At 51.7% G+C, this 20,946-nt stretch overlaps 1 protein-coding gene and 1 long non-coding RNA gene across 6 annotated transcripts in view; one reads left to right on the top strand and one right to left on the bottom strand.

Moving 5' to 3' along the window:
- BDKRB2 (bradykinin receptor B2) overlaps window positions 1-18,913 on the bottom strand; it is a 53,076-nt gene extending 34,163 nt beyond the window's left edge. For 2 of the 5 annotated variants that reach the window (XM_045073356.1, XM_004754733.3), the window contains exon 1: window positions 18,154-18,913. The gene's annotated coding sequence lies outside the window, so the exon portion shown is untranslated. The remainder of the gene's footprint in view (window positions 1-18,153) is intronic. The other 3 variants (XM_004754732.3, XM_045073352.1, XM_004754735.3) reach the window with 3 other exon arrangements.
- Window positions 1,488-4,869, top strand: LOC106006038. Its single transcript, XR_001179889.2, has 3 exons — window positions 1,488-1,668; window positions 4,417-4,579; window positions 4,746-4,869. It is a non-coding gene; the product is annotated as an uncharacterized LOC106006038 (long non-coding RNA).
- Window positions 18,914-20,946: the final 2,033 nt, after the last annotated feature.

Below are 20,946 nucleotides of genomic sequence, written 5' to 3'. Positions count from 1 at the left end.
AAAATGGGGACAGTTGGGCGCCTGGGTGGCTCAGTGGGTTAAGTCACTGCCTTCGGCTCAGGTCGTGATCTCAGGGTCCTGGGATCAAGTCCCACATCGGGCTCCCTGCTCAGCCAGGAGCCTGCTTCCCTCTCTCTCTGCCCGCCTCCCTGCCTACTTGTGGTCTCTCTCTGCCAAATAAATAGATAAAATCTTTAAAAATATTAAAAAAATAAATAAAACGGGGTCAGTTTGGGGCATCTGGGTGGCTCAGTGGGTTAAGCCCCTGCCTTCGGCTCAGGCCATGATTTCAGGGTCCTGGGATGGAGCCCTGTGTTGGTCTCTCTGCTCAGCTGGGAGCCTGTTCCCCCCCCCCAGCCCTCCCCCCCCACCTGCCTCTCTGCCTACTTGTGATCTCTGTCAAGTGGAAAAATAAAATCTTAAAATAAAATAAAATAAAATAAAATGGGGTCAGTTTGGAGCGTGTGGGTGGCTCAGTCAAGCATCTGACTCTAGATTTTGGCTCAAGTCATGATCTCAGGGTCGTGAAACTGAGACCTTCATCTGGCTCCATGTCGGAGCCTGCTTAAGATTCTCTCTCTCCCTCTCCTTCTGCCTCTCTCCCCATGTCCTTCTCTAAAAAAATTAAAAAAAAAAAAAACCAAAAAAATAAAATGAGGTCGGCTTAGCCAAAAGATAAAAAAAATACAGATTTGTAGGGGCACATACACCCCAGTGTTTATAGCAGCATTAGTAACAATAGCCCTATTATGTTAAGAGCCCAATGTCCATCGACTAATGAATGGATAAAGATGTGTGTGTGTGTGTGTGTGTGTGTGTGTGTGTGTATTGAGCCATCAAAAAGAATAAAAGTTTGCCATTTGCAACAATGTGGATGGAATGAGAGGGTATTACGCTAATTCTCTCATATGTGGAATTTAGGAAATAAAACAGATGAACATATGGGAAGGGAAAAAGAGAAAGAGAGAGAGGGAAGCAAACCCTAAGAGACTCTCAATGATAGAGAACAAACTGGGGTTGCTGGAGGGGAGGTGGGTGGGGAGGGGAAGGGCTACAGGGGTGATAGGTATCAGGAGGGCACTTGTGATGAGCCCTGGGTGTTGTATATAAATGATGAATCACTAAATTCTACACCTGGAACCAATTTTACCATATATATATATATTAACTAATAAGAATATAAATAAAAATTTGAAAAGAAAAGAAATACATAGGAAAGTAAATATGCCTCCCCCAAAACTAAAGAAATAAAATGGAGTTAGGAGGCCAGCAGGGGGAGCTCTCACATCACCCCACTCTTTATAGCCCTTTATAGCACGGAGGAAAGCATGCACCCACCCCCCACCCCCCACCCCCCACCCCCCACCCCCCCCAAAGAAAGAAGGAAGATTGTCTTCTGACCCAGCAACAGCCCAGCCAATGAGAGACAGTCACAGCTCAGCCAATGAGAAATCACTATGCTTGGAACTCCCGGTTCTCTCCGATAGGCTTTTGTTTATAACAGCTGCCCCCCAGCCAAGTTTGCCCTTCTCTCCGTAGAAAAGCCTTTTTTCCTTTAATCTCTTCGCTTGGCCAAGGTTTTGCTGTAGCTTATGTGTCCCCAATTGCAGTTCTCTGCTGTCCTCAAACCATTTTGCCGGTAAAGCCACTGACAGTCTTATTTTTAAGGTCAGTTGCCCCTCCCCTGGTCCCCCCAGGACATTTCCTGTGCTCCCACCTCTTGGCCTTTGCTCCCAGGTCGGGGGTGTGGGTGGCTGCAGCCTGAGGGGATGGCGGGGGCAGTCCAGCGGGCTGCTTGGGGACCGCTGGGGAATGGCGCAGGACTGGGAAATGGGCGGTCCCTGGGCCTTTGGTTTGGGGCTTGAGCAGGGAGCTTGGTGGGTGGGCTACAGAGGGACAGCCACAGGTGTGTGTATGCGCACGCGCACGTGTGTGTGTGTGTGTGTGTGTACGTGTGCGAATGTGGAAGAGCGTGGGCTCGGTACCTGGAGATACCCCAAGTGATGGGAATGGCATGGGACTGGGGTTTCATAACTGAGATCCAACCAGGTCGGAATCCGAGCTGCAACAGGTACTAGCTGTGTATAACCTCGGACAAGCAGCCGAACCCCTCCAGACCTCAGTGTTTTAATCCATCCAATGGGCATGCCTACTAATAGCCCCTACTTCTTTGCTGACAATATAAGGAAGTTAAGGATTGCAAAGTACTTAGAGCAACGCTTGATACATATTCAATGCTCCCTAAATGTTAGCTTTCCCTTCCAATCTGCTCTGTATCAGGTTACTGTGACACAATTTTATTGGAGGAAAGAATTTTCCTTAAAAAGCAAAAATTCAACCTACCCCACCCTCTTTCACAGAAGGGAAAACTGAGGCCCAGAGAGGTTGATGAGATGTCTAAAGTCACACAGCAAGTAAGGGCCAGCCAGAGACCCCAGCCAAGGCCTTGCCGATCTCCAGCTGGAGTGGTCTTTTAGGAGTTTGGAGCCAGCCAGAGGCGATCAGGGGTCTGGAGGCACTCATAGGACAGGGGCCATTGGGGTCAGAGCCCGAGGACTGTCTTAATTGAAGCATGGGATTCTTGTACCAAACCTCTTCCACGTTCCTTCTTCCTTTCACCCCTACAAACTCTTCCTAGATTAACCTGACAGGATCCTGGCATATCAGGGTAAGAAGGGCATCATTTTGAACATTTCATCAGACACACTCACATTACGGAAGTGGAGACAGAGGCCCAGAGATGGTGGGCATTTCCCCAGGACACACAGCCAGCTAGTGGCAGTACTCAACCTCAAAGCCAGGTCCTGGAATCCTGGTACCCAGACCTCATGTTCTTTTCTTTCTTTTTTTTTTAAATCACGCCACCACTGTCCCCATCCCATGTGGAAGAAAGTGCTGGGTGCTAATATTGTCTGATTGTGAACATGTTTAAAAACCCACCTCACATCCCTAGTCCATGCACAGGGGCATACACGAGACCTAAGAGCGGCTGCCTAAGTGTGATTCGAATGGTGTCCTTTCCCCTCTCCTGTATGTTCTGGGGTTGATATCATGAGTGTGTAAATAATTTATAAAGGGAGGAAACAAATCTTTGCAAGAGAGCCTTGCGAGAAAGGAAGGCTGTGGGTCCGGAGGGAATGTGCTTTCCAGAAAAGCAGTTCCTCGGGAAAGGCTCAGGTTCGGGTGTACTGAAGAGTGCTCATTTCTTCTGCAGACTCTCTAGCTTCTGGAGGGTCCTGGTGGCCTAGGGGTGGCCGTGGGCCTGCTGGGGTAGGAGGAGAGGGCAGCTGGCCGGGGGCCTTGGCCACATGCAAATGTTTACTGTGTCTTCTCACACCACTGGTTTATAAAACGAGGAGGAGGAAGACATAATAAACAGAGACTGGGAGCCAGCTGTAGAGAAAAAAAACAACCCCTCGTGGCATAAAGTGGTTTGGGTCCTGCCAAGGGGCGTGCAAGAGAGACAGCGGAGAATGCCCAGTTAGGGGCAGGTGGAGTTTTGTGCCTTCCTGCACAGTGTGACGTCTGAGATCTCGGCTCTAAAGGGACTCTTTCTGTTGTGCCTTCACTTCCTGACCCTTTGTTCCTTCAGCACACTTCCACTCCCCGTGTGCTTGTCATGAGACACAGTGGGGAAGAGCACGGACACACTGGGCAGGACTAAAGAGCTTGGACGTCAAGCTACACCCTGATGCCATCCTTCAAGGACCATCTCCATTCTCTCGCTGAGCACCAGTGTGACCTGGAGTCAGTGCCTTGTCACCTCTGGGAGCGCAGTTCCGCAATTCCAATAAGGAGGTGTGATAGATAGTTCTGGAGGCTGCTGCACATCCATGTCCCTAAAGAGGAAATGGGCAGCCACGGAGAAACAGGCAAGGGGTGGGGGGGAGGGGGGTGTCGGCACAGTGCTGTTCCAGGGGCATCCTCTCGCTTGCTGGCATCCAGAGGAATTTATGGTGACGGAAGGAATGAGTCAGGCTTAGTAAGCTTCCCTTCACCCGGAAGCATGTCTCCCTGCCTGCCTTCCTCTGAGGATCCTGGGGCCTGGCCCCGCCTGCCAGGCCTGCCCAAGACAAAGCCATAGTCAGGTCTGAGCCTGGCCCCCACGCCGGGACTATGGCCCTCTGCCCAGTTCTGCTTCGGGAGGTGGAGACCGTTGGAACCCAGAGAGGCAACCTTCAGACCTAATCCCAGAGCTCCAGTTCAGCCTGTGTTAGACGTTTTCTAGAAAGGAGTGGCAGGAACCCAGAGAGGCAACCTTCAGACCTAATCCCAGAGCTCCAGTTCAGCCTGTGTTAGACGTTTTCTAGAAAGGAGTGGCAGGGGAGCATGTTCCTTAGCGCTGAGCTGCAGAGGAACGGGCCTTGAGTCTCCCAGGATCAGCGAGGCAGAGAGTGTGGGAAAATTGTCTCTCAGTCCCCCGTACAGGTACTGATATCACGGACACGGGCAAGCCACGGACACAGGCAAGCCAATGACCTGTGGCAGGAGACCGAGCCCCGTAGGTAAATGAGGATAACCTCCATAGAAGGGTATTGCGAAGACCGGTGACGATGCCTAAAGCGCCTCCAAAATAAAGGTATTTTTTCTGTACATTTCAACGCCCCAATCCTATATAGCACACGGACTCTTGTTACTCGCCCATTTCATAGATGTGCAAACTGAGGCCCAGCTAGTGAGGTGAAGCCACCAGGAATGGAACCGAGGCAGAGCCCCAGGTTTGTCTCTTCATTTTTGTTTTTTAGCTTATTGTTACAGAAAGCATTGAAAATATATACAGGCTGACACGCTGCCATCATGAAACTCTACGTACCCATCACCCAGCCTCTGTAAGAGCCAACTCACGGTCAGTCTTGTCTCTTTTCACACCAAAACCCACCCCACCTCTCCTGTGAGACTTAGAGCAAATCTCACACACCTACCCTTGATTCTGTAAATACTTCACGGTGTGTCTCTATCAGATAAGGACTCTTTTCGAGAAGTGTCTGTGCCTATGCCTATCCATTAACACATCTACAAGAAATCAGCAATAATTTACTAGCATCAACTCTCCAGGCAGCGTTCCAATTCCTGATGGTCTCATGATGTGCTATTCATGATGTCCTATTTTTTTCAAGTCTTTTTTCCTTTTCTTCTTCTTCTTTTTTTTTTAAGTAGGCTCAGCACCCAGCGCGGGGCTCAAACTCACCACCCTGAGATCAAGAGTCGCGCACTCTACCCTCTGAGCCGGTAGGTGCCCCACAGTTATTTTCTCGAATCAGAACCCAAATTACTTTACATATTGCATTGGTTGGTATGTCTCTTGCATCTCTCTTAATTTATTATTTATTATTTATGACATTTCTCACTCTGCTTTCTCTTCCTATCAATTCACTTGTTCGTGAAACCTGAGTCTTGGTTCTTTGGTTTCCCTCAGCGTAGAGCAGTGCTGTCCAGGGGAGATCTAATTTTAATGAAGTAATCTTAAATTTTCTAGTATCCGCATTTGAAAAATAACACCACCAAAAAATGGAAAAAGAAGCAGGCTCAAGTCATTTTAATGCTATATTTTTATGTCAGTGTATCTAAAATATCATTTCAATATATAATCAATAAGCTGTTTGTTTCTACATCACTCACTCTGTCCATTTATGAGGGCTGACTGTGTGCTACCTACCAGGGCACGTGCTGGCCTGTTTATAGTGCTTACTGTGACTGCCAAGCAGTGTTCTAAGTGCTCTCCGTGAATTAATTGAGGAACTCCACAACCACGTTAGATGGAAGGACTACTACTGTCCCCTTTCACAGATGAGAAAAGAGAGGCCAGAATTACGCAGTGAGTGCCTCATAGAGCTGGGATTCAAACCCCGGCACCTCTCGGGACGGTGTCTCTTTAGAGTGTCACTGTAATGATAAACTAGAGCCAGCCCGTGCCCTCAGGAATCTCCCAGCTGGCTGGAGTATGCCTAAAGGGCAGAGCACGGGAGGCTTCCTGGAGGACACGATCACACCAGGTGACCCCAACCATATGGCTCTCACCTGGGGGTCTCATCTTCATGCTTTTGCATTCAGACACTTGAATAGCCGAAGCATGGTATTGTCGGGGTGTGATAGACACCGTCATTCTGGAGAGCTTAGGGGCTTCCCATAACCGGAAGGCTGAGAGTCGGGGGGCTAAGGCAGCCATGGCATTGGAGGGAGTGGGAGAGGCAGGAAGAGGGGATGCACAGATGGGAGATGCCGGGCAGGATGGACTCTGGAGGGGGTTGAGGTGTGGATGACCACAGTGGGTCAGTGACCTTGAAGGGGCTTGTAGAGGGAGGAAGGGAGCCGGGGAGTGGGGTCCCCTGGGCTGTCTCCACCTGCTGGATCTAGGTGATCCCTTCTCTCCCTAGAAGGCAGGTGTGAACAAAACCTTAATGGGTTCTTTTGTTCCTGCTTCTGCTTCTCCTGCTGCAGTTTTGCCCGCATCCTGATCTGTCTGCCTTCTGCAGCCAATCTAGAGCCCCAGAAAAGCCAGGTTTGTCTGTCCTTGTCAGGAAAGCTTGTGCCTGAGAACTGCCCCCTCCACTGCCCACCTCACTCATCCTGAGTTGCCCCAGGGACGGAGTCATAGGATCCCTGGCCAGCCTGTGGTGTAGAGGGAACTCCCAGTGACACTCCTTCAGGAAATACTCCTGCCATGCCTCGGACTTGCCCAGGACAGCTTGCAGGAGGAAGAGGGGCTCCTGCTGTCCTGGCCTTAGTCCTTGGGACACCTGTCCTGATGAGGGTGGTGGGCTGGTTCAGCCAACCGAGAGGCAGGCGTGTGGGCTTCTGGTGGATGTTAACAGCTGGCTCTTGGTGATTGGTGGGGGGCAGATTCTCATAGTGTAAATATTCCTATCAGGGCTGATGCCAAGCCCGTGTGATGTGTCCATGAGCTCACAGGGTTCCTGACAGTATATCATTGGCTCTGAGCCTGCTGGGCCCCAGCGCGTCTTGGTTGGAGGTCTACCTCTTTGCCTCCCTGCCCACTTCTCCCTCTACGAAGGGCCCTTCCAACTCCTGGTCATCCTGTGGCTTCATCTCCATGCCACCTCCTCCAGGAGGCCTCCAGAGACCCGCTGAGCTGTCTTTGCAGAGAGGCCCCAGCCCCTGTGCGCCCGTTATGTCTGAGCACATTCTGTGTACACAGCTCCCTTAGCTGTATCTCTTCCTGCCAGGTCGGGGTGTGTGTGTGTGTGGGGGGTGGCTGGAACTGCAGGAGATGCCTCTACCTTTCCCTCCACTGGACCCCCACCTCCGGGAACCGGCCCTGGCCCATAGCAGGGGCCTGGGGAAGATTTGTTGGAAGGGCGGATGAGGTTGAGGAGGGTGACATCGATAGAGAATGTGTGTACCGTCTGCTCTGAGCACATAACACAGAGTAAGTCATGAAACCCTCACCACAATGCTAGGTCAGCACCAATAGCCCCATTTTACAGATAAAGAAACTGAGCCTCAGCAGTCTGGGGGCAGAGCAGGCCTGGGGCCTCTGTGTAAAAGTGCTTCCGTGTCCTTGGGTTCCCCTCAGTCCTGTAAGAAGAGGGGCAGTGAAGGGGAGGCTCATAGTATTGTCCTCATTTTAATAAACAACTAAACAGGCTCAGGTCACACACACACACGTGCACACACATGCATTTTCTTTTTTCTTTACACCCATTCCAACTGCCATATGGTCAGTCCCTTGAGCACAGGACAGGGCCCTTGCTTCTCTAAATGCTCAGTGCAGACAGTATAGCTGCTGATGAGTTTTGCCGAATTGCATTGCTTTTTGCAGTAGTGAGTTCCCTGTCACTGGAGGTGTTCAAGTAAAGTTTGAGAAGTATTTTCAGTGTATCTGGACCAAGATTCCTTAAATTCTACCGATTAAAGCCCTATGACTACTTGGAGCTGCCTCATTCCATGCCATGGCCATGTCACTCCTTGGCCTTTCTGGGTTGAGACCATATATGAAACTCATATAATGTGAAGGTCCTAGGACTGTCAACTCTATGTCAGGCGATTCACAGACCTGATCTCCCTTAATTCTCCAACCAACACTGTGAGAGACTTACACGGGGTATGACACCACCTCGTTTCCGGGTGCAAAATGAACTTCAGAGAGGTTGCTAACCCCCAGAAGACCAGCGAGCTATGAACTGCAGAGTACAGCATTAGACCAATGTCTGCATTTATCACCCTCGCCAGCTGCCTTCTTGTGGCAGGGGTGGGGGGGGGTGGTGTCGGGGTAGGATGGGGAAAGGGGGTCGAACATCAGAGCACTGTTATGTCTTCATGTAATCCAGCTCAGGAACTGTGGTCTGCAGCCCAGCCGCCACGAGGGGTCTTGCAGACTTGCCCAGGGCTCTGAGACCTTTGCAGAGCCGGCTGGATTGGGGCATGGGGTGCAGGTCCCCAGGATCCATCATTTCTGGGGTTAAAGCAGGTAGAACATTCCCACTTCCTGAGCTGGGTCGAGGAGAATTTCTGACATGCACTAGCTTGTCTCTTCCCTTACGATTTTCCAGTTTGGGCCCACTGTGAATCTGTGCCAGGCAGAGGATGTTTCCAAACTGCTCACCCCCTACACACTCTGCTCTGAAGCCTGCCGCAGGAGGAATGCAGGCCACGATCCTGTGTCCCTGCTTACTGCCAGGTCCCTTAGCCTCCTCTTTGGGCCTCAGTTTCCTTATTGGGAAAATAGGATTGGTTTTTAATAGGTTCTCAGTGAGGATCGCTGTTAGCAAGAGTTTGCATCTGATGAGATGTCAGATCCCTCTCTCCAGTCTCTGGCTGCCTGATTCCTGGAGACACCCTTTGCGGCCAATACAACATAAAAACAATCCGATTCGCAAGCATTTTAGTGGACCAGTCTCAGACTGAGAAAAGCAGGGGGATATGGCTTGGATATCTTTTCTGCATATAGTCAGGCAGGAGAGGGTGGAGTGGTTCCCAATCCTGTCTCCAGAAAATTCAACTTGGATAATTCGATGAAGCAAATCAAGCATCTAAAACATTCCCTTTCCTTGTTGCTTGGTATTTCTGAAAAGAATCAAAAGGACAGGAAAAGCTTCATGCATTTAGACGAGGAAAATAAAAACAACCAAAATATTTAGGACCAGGAAATTGGTTAAATATATATAAAATGATGCTCTAGGGACTGCTGGGAGGCTCAGTCAGTTAAGCATCAGACTCCCGGATCTGGGTCAGGTGGTGATCTCAGGGTCATGAGATCGAGCCCTGCATTGGTCTTTCCACTCAGCAAGGAGCCTGCTTGAGGTTCTCTCTCTCCCTTTCCCTCTGCTCCTCTCGCTTGTGCTCTCTCTTTCTGTCTCTCTCAAATAAAGAAATAAATCTTTAGGAAAAAATGATGTTCCAAACAGTTTACAAAAAAAAAATATTTCTGTTATCATGTCAAGCAGAAAAAAAAAGCAGGGCACTACATTTTATATACAACACGGTAGGCAAACACTAAATTATTAACTGGTGGTGTTTGCCTTTGAGTGGGGGATCCTTGGTTGCTTTTGCATTTTTTTTTATTCTTTGTAGTAGCCTCCAATTTTTTAAAAATGAAGGACATATATTACTTTTGTAATGAAGTACTTAAATAAGCTAAGTAAAATCTGGGTTGAGACCATATATGACCATAGTCTTCTCCTATTTTTAAAAACATAGGAAATGAATTATGGGTCAGCTTATGTAAAGAAGATAACAAGCCAACTTGTGTTCAAAGGGAGAAGACTTGCTTACATAAAAACCGATAAATACGCAATCATGTTTTCATTTAAAATGAGATGTCTAAAGTATTTATGAACTGTTTCTTCAGTGGCTTCCTGTTTACTCAGCCACCAGCTCTGAGCAGGTGGATTCAGCAGGCTTCTCAAACCCGGGGAAAGTACCCAGATGAGTTGCTGCTGAGGAAACTTCTGGGAAGATGCGGCGTACTACCAGGCATAAGCCCTCAGGGTCAGAGGGCTCAGACTGATTTTCCGAATTTGGGGACCCCGAGAAACAAAGGAAAAGATCAGGAGCAAATCCTTCCCAACCCTTGTTCTAGATCTTGAATCATGCCTCTGTCGCCTGGGCTCTGTCTCTGCGTGATTTTTTCCCTGACAGTTGCAGGGACGGCATGTTTTAGGAGCCTCTTAGATTTGAGCATGTCTTTCTGCTGCCTTTCCTCCTGGAGGACCTTTCAGTATCACAGCGCATCTCCCTCCTGTATCTGTAGGTGTTCCTCTGTTGGGGTCTGGTGGATTTGTAGCTGCAGAAAACCTGAAGCCAGCTTCGTTTTCCTTCATTGGTCTGTTGCCTGGCATTTCCCCCTGTTCCCCTGAATCTGTTTTTTTTTTTTTTTTTAAGATTTTATTTATTTAATTGTCAGAGAGAGAGCGCAAGCAGGGGGAGCAGCAGAGGGTGAAGCAGGCTCCCTGTTGAGCAGGGAGCCTGATGTGGGACTCGATCGCAGGACTCTGGGATCGTGACCTGAGCTAAAGGCAGACGCTTAACCTACTGAACCACCCAGGCGTGCCCCTTACCCCTGGTTTATTCAACTGCCTCCCCTAGTCACCCTCGGTCCAGCCCACTGGGACGTGTGAGGCAAATTTGCTGTGTAGTGAAGACCTTGGTTGATAGACTCACTGGCGGCCTTCAGATCCCAGCTCTGACATTTACTTCAGGATGTGATATCAAAGGGGGGGGGGCCTCTCTGAGACTGGGTCCCCCACTCGTCGGACAAGGAGCTTCATCTCCGGCGTGCAGGATGTGGTGAGGACACAAAGGGTCCCCCCTGGCACCCAGGACCTCATGAGGCCCCAGCTCCCTTTCCTGACTCAGGAACGATGGTCATTTCCAGCATCCCTCAGATGTAAGGGGTTTTCTGTGCGGTGACTGCCCCGTGGGCCTCCGCTGCCCCTCCGCTGCAGCTACCACAGTCCAAACAAGACTCTTGAAAGAAGCTCCCCAGGCTGCTCGCAAGGAAAATCCCCGTGGCTGATACTTATTCTTACAGTAAACATGGGTCTGTGGCCAGGGGCGTGCAAGGGTCCCCGTCACGGCTGCTGGCACCTAGCTGGGGCTTCCGGGCTACGTCCCACTGTGGGAAGCACCCAGGCCGAGGGGTCCTTCTCTCAATACCGTCGCCTCTCCAGGGAGGCGTGATGTCCTCATGGGAAGAACCCGACCAGCTCCCAACCTAGCCAGGCCTCTCACGAGCTCCATTTCAGCTCTGGAGACATTTCCTTGACTCTCAAGTAGGGAGAGCATCTCTTCTTGTGGGTTCATTGGAAGAAGCACTTGCGATAGTGTTTGGTGGCAAGGGAGCCCAGAGGTCGGGCTGAGACACACGTCAGGTGGCACCGGGCGGTCTCCTGTGCCGTGTTTCTCCCACTGCTCCCTCTTCCCCATGGAAGCACACCCTCCGCTGTCCCCGGCTCTAGGCCTTCTGGGAAAACTGCCCCCAAAGACGATTCAGACATAATAGACACATCACAAGCTGTGTGTGGGGATGTGTAGGACGCAGAGAGGCAGTGTGTGTGTGTGTGTGTGTGTGTGTGTGTATCTGTGGGTGTGTGTGTCTGGTCTCTGTGTGTGATATGTATGTTTGTGAGGTGTGTGTCTGTGTGCGTGTGTGTATGTATTTTGTTGTTTGTGATGTATGTGTGTGGTGTGCATAGTTTATGTGTGGTGTGTGTATGTGGGGTGTATGTGTGTATTTGTGATTGTGTGTATTGTGTATGTATGTGGTTTATGGTGTATGTGTGTGGCATGTGTATGTGGTGTGAGATGTATGTGTGTGTGGTATGTGTGTATTGTGTGTGTATGTGGTTTGTGGTGTATGTGTGTGTATTGTTGTGTGTGTATGTGGTGTGTGTGGTATTGTTCATGTACGTGGGGTGTGTGTACATGTGTGTGTGGGGTGTATAGTGTGTGTGTGTGTGTGTGTGTGTATCTGTTGGTGGTGACAGAGCCCCAGGGAGGGCACAGTGGACACCCTGCCACTGGTTCTGGGTTCAGGGTGCTTGGGAACAAGATGTGCGTGTGACTGTCCCGGGTCCCCTGGGGAGGGCAGCAGGGGCTGCTGGGGCAGTGCTGTGTGGGAGTTTCTGGGGCCCCTGCTGCCTCTCGCACCAGACTCTGCGGACTTCGTGGGCAGCCCTCTGAGCCCAAAGCATCACTGGGCAGTGGCTCAGGAAGGCAGGGACAGGCGGAGGGTGGCCTCGTGTGGGCACCTGCACGCATGTCCTGTTCCAGCAGCCACACGATGGCCGTGGATGCTCGGCTTTATGCCCTGACGCGGGTGAGAAAGGGGTGGCTCAGAGAAGTCAGAGACTTGTCCCCGGTCTCCCATCCCTGCCCTGGCCCAGGATCGCGGCTGGCGGGAGGCCGCCTTGGGGGAAGCCTGCTCTCTGCGACCAGATGGGCCCTCAAAGGGGACGTTGCAGAGTGATGTCTGTCTCTGAATGGCAGCCGTGGGAGTCCCTGGAAGGGACCCTCTCAGGGGCCTGAGGCTCAGGCTGGTGGGCTGAAAGGTGCCCTCTCATGGGTGCCCCAGAGCCTTTGGGGGTGCGGCCGGCTCACACGGTGAGGCTGCCAAGAGATGAAGCCTGAAACTCACCACCCCAATATTAGTCCGCAGAGACAAAGAGGCCTCTCGGGACACCCCTTCTTTCTAGGCGACCAGCGCCACACTCAGAAGTTCCAGTGCTTAATGTCTGTGGCTTCTGACGGCCAGATGACCCTTACTGTCACTATAGAGACTGACGTCCCTGAGGCCTGGCTGAGCCTCCCCAGGGAGGAGCAGGTTCTTTGGGGTCTGGCTTGGGATCGCCGTGCGCCCGCGGCCCTGCTCTGCGCTAGTCCAAGAAAGTTCTGTCTCCCAGATGTGACCAGCTTAGTCTGACCAGATTACGACCACTTTTTTTTTTTTTTTAAATTTCAAGTATCCTTTTAAAACCGTTATTAAGCTTCAAGGTTACATTACAACCAAATTTGTTAGCCGCACCTCAGATTTTAGCTGGTTTCCTTACACTAATTCACTGATCACACTGATTTTTTTCTATAACATCTTCTCCTTTCTTGGATTATTTGATGGGTTTAATTTCTCCTTTGGCTGGAAATGCACGTACAAGTAACAGGAAAAACTCTCCTCTCCAGGGAATGAGCATGACAAGCAGTTTCTGGGTCCCAGCAGCACCCTGGTGCCCAGCACAGAGCCCCCAGACAGCAGGTGCTCAGCGAATGAACTTCCTCAAAAACTCGCAAATGAGTCAGAGGGCCGGCCTGTCCCCCTATCCTGGGGTTCCTCCTGTTCTCTTGCTGCCCTGTCCCTGCACTGGTTCCTGGGTGCCTGTGCCACTGGGGAAATTGTCCCCTCCCTTCATCTGCAGGGCAGGCTATGGAGAGTGGGAATCTTGGGGGATTTTGTCTCCTTATTTCCATTTTGATTTATATGTATATATATAAATTATATGTATATATAAAATTTTGATTTATATATAATACACATAAATTGAAATATATGTAATATGTAATGCATTTATGATTTATATATATTGTACATGTATATATATAAGTTCTGCAAAGGGATATGCATGCTTATAATAAGAATTTCAAAACGGAGGAAAGTGTATACAGTGACCAGGAAGCCTGGCTCCTGGCTCTGCTCCCCCACTCCCTCTGGTCTCTCCCCCACCCCCAGCTCCTTCCAGACATCGTCTGAGCCTGTAGAGCACTGTGTGTGCCCCTGTCGTTGGAGGGGAGCAGACGCATCCCAATGCACGGTTGCCCTATTGCATTTAACAAACCAACCACCCCCTTCGAAGGCATCAGTCACAGCAGGCAGCTCCCAGTTCGTCTGAGGAGGTTTCCAGTTCTATGAGTATTTGTAGCTGAAGGAACCAAGGCTAGGAGAGGCTAAGGGGTTGTCCTAGGCCATGAGGCTGGGGAGGCGTGGGGGTGGGATTCGGTCCCTGCGGAAGGCTTCAGAGCTGGGAGGGGGAGGAGCAGGGAGAGGGCAGGGAGGGGGCAGGGAGGGGGTGAGGCATCGCTGCCATGTGGGGTCTTTTGCCCCTCGTGCCCCAGTTCCTTTGAGTCCCTTGCTTCGCATTGTTTTGGCTACCACAGACCATCTGCACGGACCTCCTTGTCCGCAGGCCTTTGCCCACCTGAGCCCACTATGCCCGGTGGATGCCCCCCATTCCTGCCGGGTCTGGCTTTTCATCTCCCCGCCATGTTCTTACATTCTAGCCATTCATTGCTGGACATTTCTGGTCAGAAGAGAGCCCAGAGGCCCTTTCGTCCACCCACCCTCCCACTTTACTAGCCGACATTTAACAACATCCCCTGGGGAGGGTAGCTTTGGTCCCAGGAGGGACAGGGCCCGATGTCTCCTCAAGGTTGCTTCCCTCAGAAAGCCCTTTGCTAAGGTTGTTTGTCTCCCGGATGTGGACAGAGACCCACCGGCCTCAAAATCCTGGGGGGCTGCCAGGAGGCAGAGTCCCAGGAGAGGGCCCTGGGGTCTGGAGTTGGCGGGAGGAGGGAGTCAGCCCCCATATGGCCGGATGATCAGCCACGTTTGGAAACGGCCAGTATTTCCCCGCCAGGCAATGGCCACGCTGGAGCATGGTCGCTCAGGGAACCCTCAGGAAAGAGGAGACACGGAGTCATGGGTACAGATCAGCCAATGGCAACCACTGGAGTGACAGGCATTCTACAGTTTACAACATCCTGTGGGATGTCCGGTCCAGATAGAGCTGATTGTCAAATGCCACACTGCGAGGCCCAGAGAAGCAAAGTGACTGCTCTGAGGTCTCTCTCTGCTGCCTTCTGAGTGGGATCCGGGGTCTGGAAGCCAGTTCTCTGAGCCCTACCTGACCACGCTCTGCAGGCTCCAGAGATCAGGAGGCCCACAGGCATTGGGGCAGGGGGTGGGGTGGGAAACCTAAAGTTTGAGCCCTGAAGGGAAGTATGACGGGGCTCTTGCTGTCACCACCCAAGGATGTGTCGCCTGGGAACAGGAGCAAATGTGTGCGGGGGTGCCGCTTTCCCTGGGAATCCCCAAGACGCAGTGGCCCCTTTGCAGGGCAAAGTGCAACACTTCTGAGGTTCCCAGAACCTCTTCTTGCCCCCGTAAGCCGTCCCTCCACTAGGTGGGCACCAGCCGTGAGCCTGATACCTGCTCACACTGTACCAACACGGATGGAGTTATGGCTCCCCGTGGTCCCCAGAAACAGGAAGGAGGATCCCCATTGCACAATGGAGAAAGCAGGCTTAGAGAGCATCCCTCACCAGTAAACGGTCAGGACTCGAACCCAGAACTCACGTGTGTTCCACCCTGCTTTGTGCTATGATGACTGGCGGCCACGGGGCTGGGGGAATCTCATATTTTTCCAACCTCCAGTAACCTCCAGATCCCACTTTGATGACACAGTCAAAGAGGTAGCTGACTCTTTGGGTTTGCAGGAGAAAGTGTGTCTTAGTGGAGGAGCTGTGGAGGTTTAACTCAGAGAGGGCCTATGAGGACTAGAATTTGTGCCCTCCAGCTCCAAGAAATAGACAGTGGTTCATTGTTCAGCGGGAGAGGAGTTTAGCTCCAGTCCAAAGAAGGACTTCTTAACCACAGAAGTCTTCTGAGATGGAGTGGGCTGGCTGGCAAAATAGTGAGCTCCCCGTCCATGGAAGCAAGTGCACTAAGAAAGATACTCACAGATCAGGGGATTCCTAGACTAGGTAGGTGTTGGAAGCGATGCACTTGGGTGTCAAATCTTAGTACATTCTGATCATTTGATTCACGGTCTTGAGCTACTCTAAGTGACTACTGAATCTTCAAAACAACAGAGATCTGCTTTGTGCCTTTTTTTTTTTTTTTTTAAATAGGCTCGATTTTTTTTTTTTTTTTTAAATTAGGGCAGTTTTAGGTTCACAGAAAAATTGAGCAGAAAGTACAGAAGCTTCCTATAAGCCCCCTGCCCCCACACACCAACAGCCTCCCTCATGATCAATACTGCCTAGCAGGGAGTGCATCTCCTACAGTGAATACCTGTATTGGCGTGTCTTTATCATCCAAAGTCCACAGGATCCCTTGTACATTCTATGGGTGTAATAATGTGTATCCACCACTACATGCAGTTTTGCTGCCCTAAACATCCTCTGTCCTCTCCCTATTCACCCCTTTCTCCCCCTTATCCCCGGCAGTTATGGATCTTTTTTACAATCCCATAGTTTTGCCTTTTCCTGAATGTCACATTACTGAAATAATATAGCATGCAGCCTTTTCAGATGGGTGTCTGTCACTTAGGATGATTCTACCCATCCAACCATCTATCCATCTATCCATCCAACCATCCATCCAACCATCCAACCGTCCATCCGTCCATCCATCCAACCATCCATCCATCCATCCATCCAACCATCCATCCATCCATCCATCAACCATCCATCCATCCATCTAACGATCCATCCATCCGTCCATCCAACCATTCATCCATCCATCCATCCGTCCGTCTGTCCATCCAACCATCCATCCGTCCATCCATCCATCCATCTGTCCATCCATCCATCCATCCATCCATCCATCCATCCATGCATCTAGCATTCTGCAGGTAGTGACCAGGGCCTACATGGTGCTGGGCATGGTTCTCCGTGCAGGGGAGGCAGCCGTGATCCGAGAGAGAAGAACCCTGTTTTCATTGGTAAAACCAGACCCTTTGTCCCACTCTGAACTTGCAGGCCACACGCTGTCACCGTGTTAGCCGAGACCACGTGGCACAGCCATTTCCCCTGTGTGGTCCCCGCTTGGCCAGCATCTCTCAAATTTGGTCTAACCCAAGTCCTTAGTCAGTCATCTGAACCTTCCTCTGTGTGTCAGTGACAGAGCCAGAGTCCCAGAGAGGCTGAGCCACCCCCCACCCCTCCCCGGTCCCAGCAATCTTCACTTCTAGCCTGAGGGGTTCGGAGCAGGGGTCACAGGGATTTTGTGAGTATAGGCAGGGCTGGATGGGGACTTAAGGCTTCGCGGGAGGGAATGACATGGGAGCCTTCTTGTTCTCAGTGTTTTCCCAAACTTCTTCTCCTGGCTCTACCCCACACCTGCCTGTCTTCCACCCCACAGAAGAAGAGGTCCTCTTTCCTCAAACTCGTGGGGCTCCCCTCCACTCCTCGGCTGCCGGGGTCCTGGAAGGACACAGGAAGGGCTTTCCTCCCGAGAAGAGGGAGTGGGCAGTGTCCTCTGGGGTCGCTCACCCTGGCCCCAGCCTGAGCCCTTCTCTTCGAGGGCTGGCCTAGGGCCCCCCATGGCCCCACACCTGGGCCAGTGTTCCCACTTCCTGTGCGCTGGAGCCAGAGACAGTCTGTGACTCAGGGAGGTGAGTTCTAACCTGCCCACCAGAGCGACGCCCATCGGCCACCCCGACCCAGGCTCATGCAGCCACCTGCCCTCAGCAGCCCGCCCGGATCCTGGGCTGTAGCTGTGGGCCTCACAGGCAAGCGGGAGCCCATGTCTGTCTGCCCTTCTACCGCCCTGCCAAGTCACCTCCATGCTCAGGAAATGGGGAAAAAAGAATTTGCTCAAAAATGTTATGCAAGGAATGAGAGCAGAGCTGGAACTCCAACCTGTGCGGAGCCCAGGCTCTGAACTGGTGTCCACATTTATCTTTCTGCCTTGGACAGGCAGGACCAGGACTGGGATCAGACGGAGGGGCTTTCAGCCTGCCTGAGTTACCACCGACTCTGGGCTGCCCCCCCTCCCCTGCATTTCCAGACCCTCTCCCCTCTGCCCTCTGATTTAACTCTTGCCACCCTGGGAGCCAGTAAGCACAGTACTTTGCAGACAGAGAGACGGAGACTCAGAGAGGTTAAGCAACTTGTCCAGGGTCACACGGAGCCCATGAGCAGCACACCCATGAGTTAAGAGCTGTGTTCCAGAATCTAAACCCCACAGGCATCCCTGCTCCCTCCTATTGCTGAAGTCCTAGGCAGCTACCCAGAGTCCATAAAAATCAAATCACTAAATTGTTCACACAAATACACACATGCCTGTCCCGATTCAGGGAGAAGATAAACCTAGAACAAACAAGATAATTCCTCCCGCAGGAGCCCTTGTAGTTACTTGTCAGGACTGCGAAAGGAAGGGAACTTTCCCCCCAGCCCGGGGAAATCAGCCCGTGGGACACTCACCTGCTGGGTCTCTCTTTGTGCTGGGACCTCCTGTCCTCCTGGCGATGGAGAAGCGACTGGACCAGCCCCTGCCTGGGGTCCCCCTTGTCCAGAGTGAGCCACACAGGCACCTTGGCACTCCCTCAGTCCGGCAGGGCTGCCTGAAGTCCTCACCCCTCCTAGGAGCTGAGCTGAAGTGGTGGAGGGAACAGCTCATCTTTCAAGGGCTGGGTGGTGATGTCACCGCCCTCCTGGGCACTTCCTCCCTCCTCCTCCAGCCCAGCCCAGCACTCCTGCCCAGCAACCGGGCCAGTCCGGCCACCGTTTCCAGAACCCACGTGTGCAGAGCCCAGGCTGGGATGGCTACGTTGATGCAGGGCTTGGTCTGCCCTGTGAGCCTTAAGAGTTCAAGTGAGCCACACAGAAGATTTCCAAGTTAGCCCAAAGAACGTGCTATTGTGTGGACTGGCTGTCCTTTAGAGCCGTGGGTGACGCGGGTGACGCGGGTGACGGAGGTGTCCAGTGCTCACAAGCAGCAGGTCCTAGATCCCCATCCCTGCACTGCCTGCCTACGGACCTTGGGGAGGAGGTGGCTTAACCTCTCTGAGCTGGGAGGTGAGCCAGAGATCCGAGGTGGGGACAAGTTGTCCGAGGGGGCGTGGTGAGGACTCATTACAGCCCTGACCCATCCGTCACTAGTTTTCTGTGTCAGGCATTTTTCTAAGCACGTAAATGGACAAACTCAGAGAAACCTCACAGGAACCCAGGCAGACTGGGTTCTATCCCCGTTCTCACTTAAATGTAATCGTGGATGTGAAAAGTGGATTGCCCAGCAGGTTCCCCCCGAAAACTAGCATTCTTCCTTCTGGCATCGCGGCTGGCAGCTAGCACACTCTGTGAGTAAGTTTGTCTAATACAACATTTATCTCTTTCCATTATTTCCCCCACGTGATTCTTTCAGTGTAAACAGTCGGCGTGCCTCCCAAGTGGCAGAAACGAGGAAACAAACTTTGGAGAAGGAGCACGTTTCCCTGTCCTGTTTTCTGGCAACAGGGCAGGTTTGTGCACCGCCTTGCCCCCCCCCAGCCCCCCCCATCTGCGGAAGTTTGGCAACGGTTTCCTCCCACTTCCACACTGATTGGTTTTCTTGGCTTCACTCGGGAGACTTGGAGACTTGCCAATCTTAGCACTTTCCGTTTCCAGCAGCTTCAAAGCTGGAAGTATGGGGCCTTTCAAATGTTTATATTTTTAAGATCTTAAAACCTTTCCTTCAAAAGAGACCAGAAAAAGTGGAATTGGGGAACAGATAGGAGAGTCAGATCTTCACCTGCGGGTGCCCCCTTTCCCTGTTACCATCTCTGAAGCAAGTCTACGAAGAGTGATCACGTTCTACCGCACCCTCGTGGAGAGAGGGAAACTGAGTCCCAGAAGGATGCATCGGAATCTTGGCCTGACGTGGCTGTGGAGTGGTTGCAGAGACTTGACGTCAAGTCCCTCCCCAGCCTGGGGGCCTCAGGTGAGTTTCCAGAGGAGGAGCCTGCCCTACCACATGAGGACTCCTTGCCCGGAGGGTTCTCACGTCCCAGGTGGGGACGGCGCTCTCGGGAGAGGCTGTACGGGGCTCACTGAATGGCTACGCAGAGTTGTATCGTGTACATGGCTTTTCTGGGCAAGAGGATCTACCGCCTTCCTCGGTTCAGGAAGACCTCAGCATGTTGAGACCCAACAGAACAGAGACTTCTCAAAGTCCCCAGCTGGCATGATGGTGTGCGGCTTAGTCTCAGGACCTCAGGATCATGACCCGAGCTGAAGGCAGGCACTTTACCGACTGAGCCACCCAGGTGCCCTGTAATGTAGTTTTTGAACAATACCATCTCGATCCACTTTTGAAGATCTGGTTGGAGCCTGATCAGTTTTTGTTAGCAGTTAAGTTCACATTCTGACACTTCCCTTACTGGGCTCTCACAGTCTGGGCCACTGTGTACCTAATCACCCCGGGGGCCAGGTTCCCAATAACTGCGGACAGGCCCCCATACCCTGGGGCTCGGAAACTTATTCAGATTAGCCAGTTTGCAGGGAGCCTGGGGATCCCAGCGAAACCCTCCCCTGCTTGCCACGGGGCAGCTGCTTCCTGCAACTCCAGCTTGCTGCAAGCCTGTCCCTGAATACAAGCCCTCGTGTGGGCCTGCCTGGAAGGCTTCGCACATGTGGAACAAAAGTAACAAAAAGTTCCATCTTTTAACCATACAGTTGTCATTGCGTTGTGTGTTGCCATCAAAACAAACTTTAAATCTTATAAAACAATTACCTACTTTTTCACTCACCTATAGGTGTATCTACCCGTTCATCCAAACATCCTTCCTTCCATCCAGTTATCCAGCTACCCACGCACTGATAAATCCCACACCACCCAACTAGGCAGTCCATTCTTCGACAGAAGTAAATGCATCCAACACACCCTTGCCTAGGAGGAGTCTGCCCCTGAGGCCAGTCGCCAGCTTCCGAGCAGAACCTGGGTGGGAAACCATTTCAAAAGGAGCTCCGTGTGGACACAGGAACAACCTTCTAATTTGTATCTGTGTTAGCATGGGTTTTGTCCTTCATTTTTGCTATGAGGAAATTTGGTTAAACCCTTCCTGCGAAATGACCCCGGCCGCAGACTCGTTACACTCCTGCCCACTGGGTCTGCGTGGCTGGGGCCCACTCCCAGCTCCAGCCGGCGCCCCTGCGTTCAGAGAGCACAGCACAAAGGCAAGCTATAGGCATCTGTGGACCTATGCTTGTTTATAAAGGTCGGCCTTTCCACCTGGAAAG

Source organism: Mustela putorius, unplaced genomic scaffold (genome assembly GCF_011764305.1).
Source record: "Mustela putorius furo isolate JIRA1106 unplaced genomic scaffold, ASM1176430v1.1 tig00000129_pilon_pilon_pilon, whole genome shotgun sequence".
In the NCBI taxonomy this organism is placed as follows: Eukaryota; Metazoa; Chordata; class Mammalia; order Carnivora; family Mustelidae; genus Mustela; species Mustela putorius.
The sequence above is the reverse complement of the archived record's forward strand: the minus strand, read 5'-3'. Positions and strand labels throughout refer to the sequence as shown.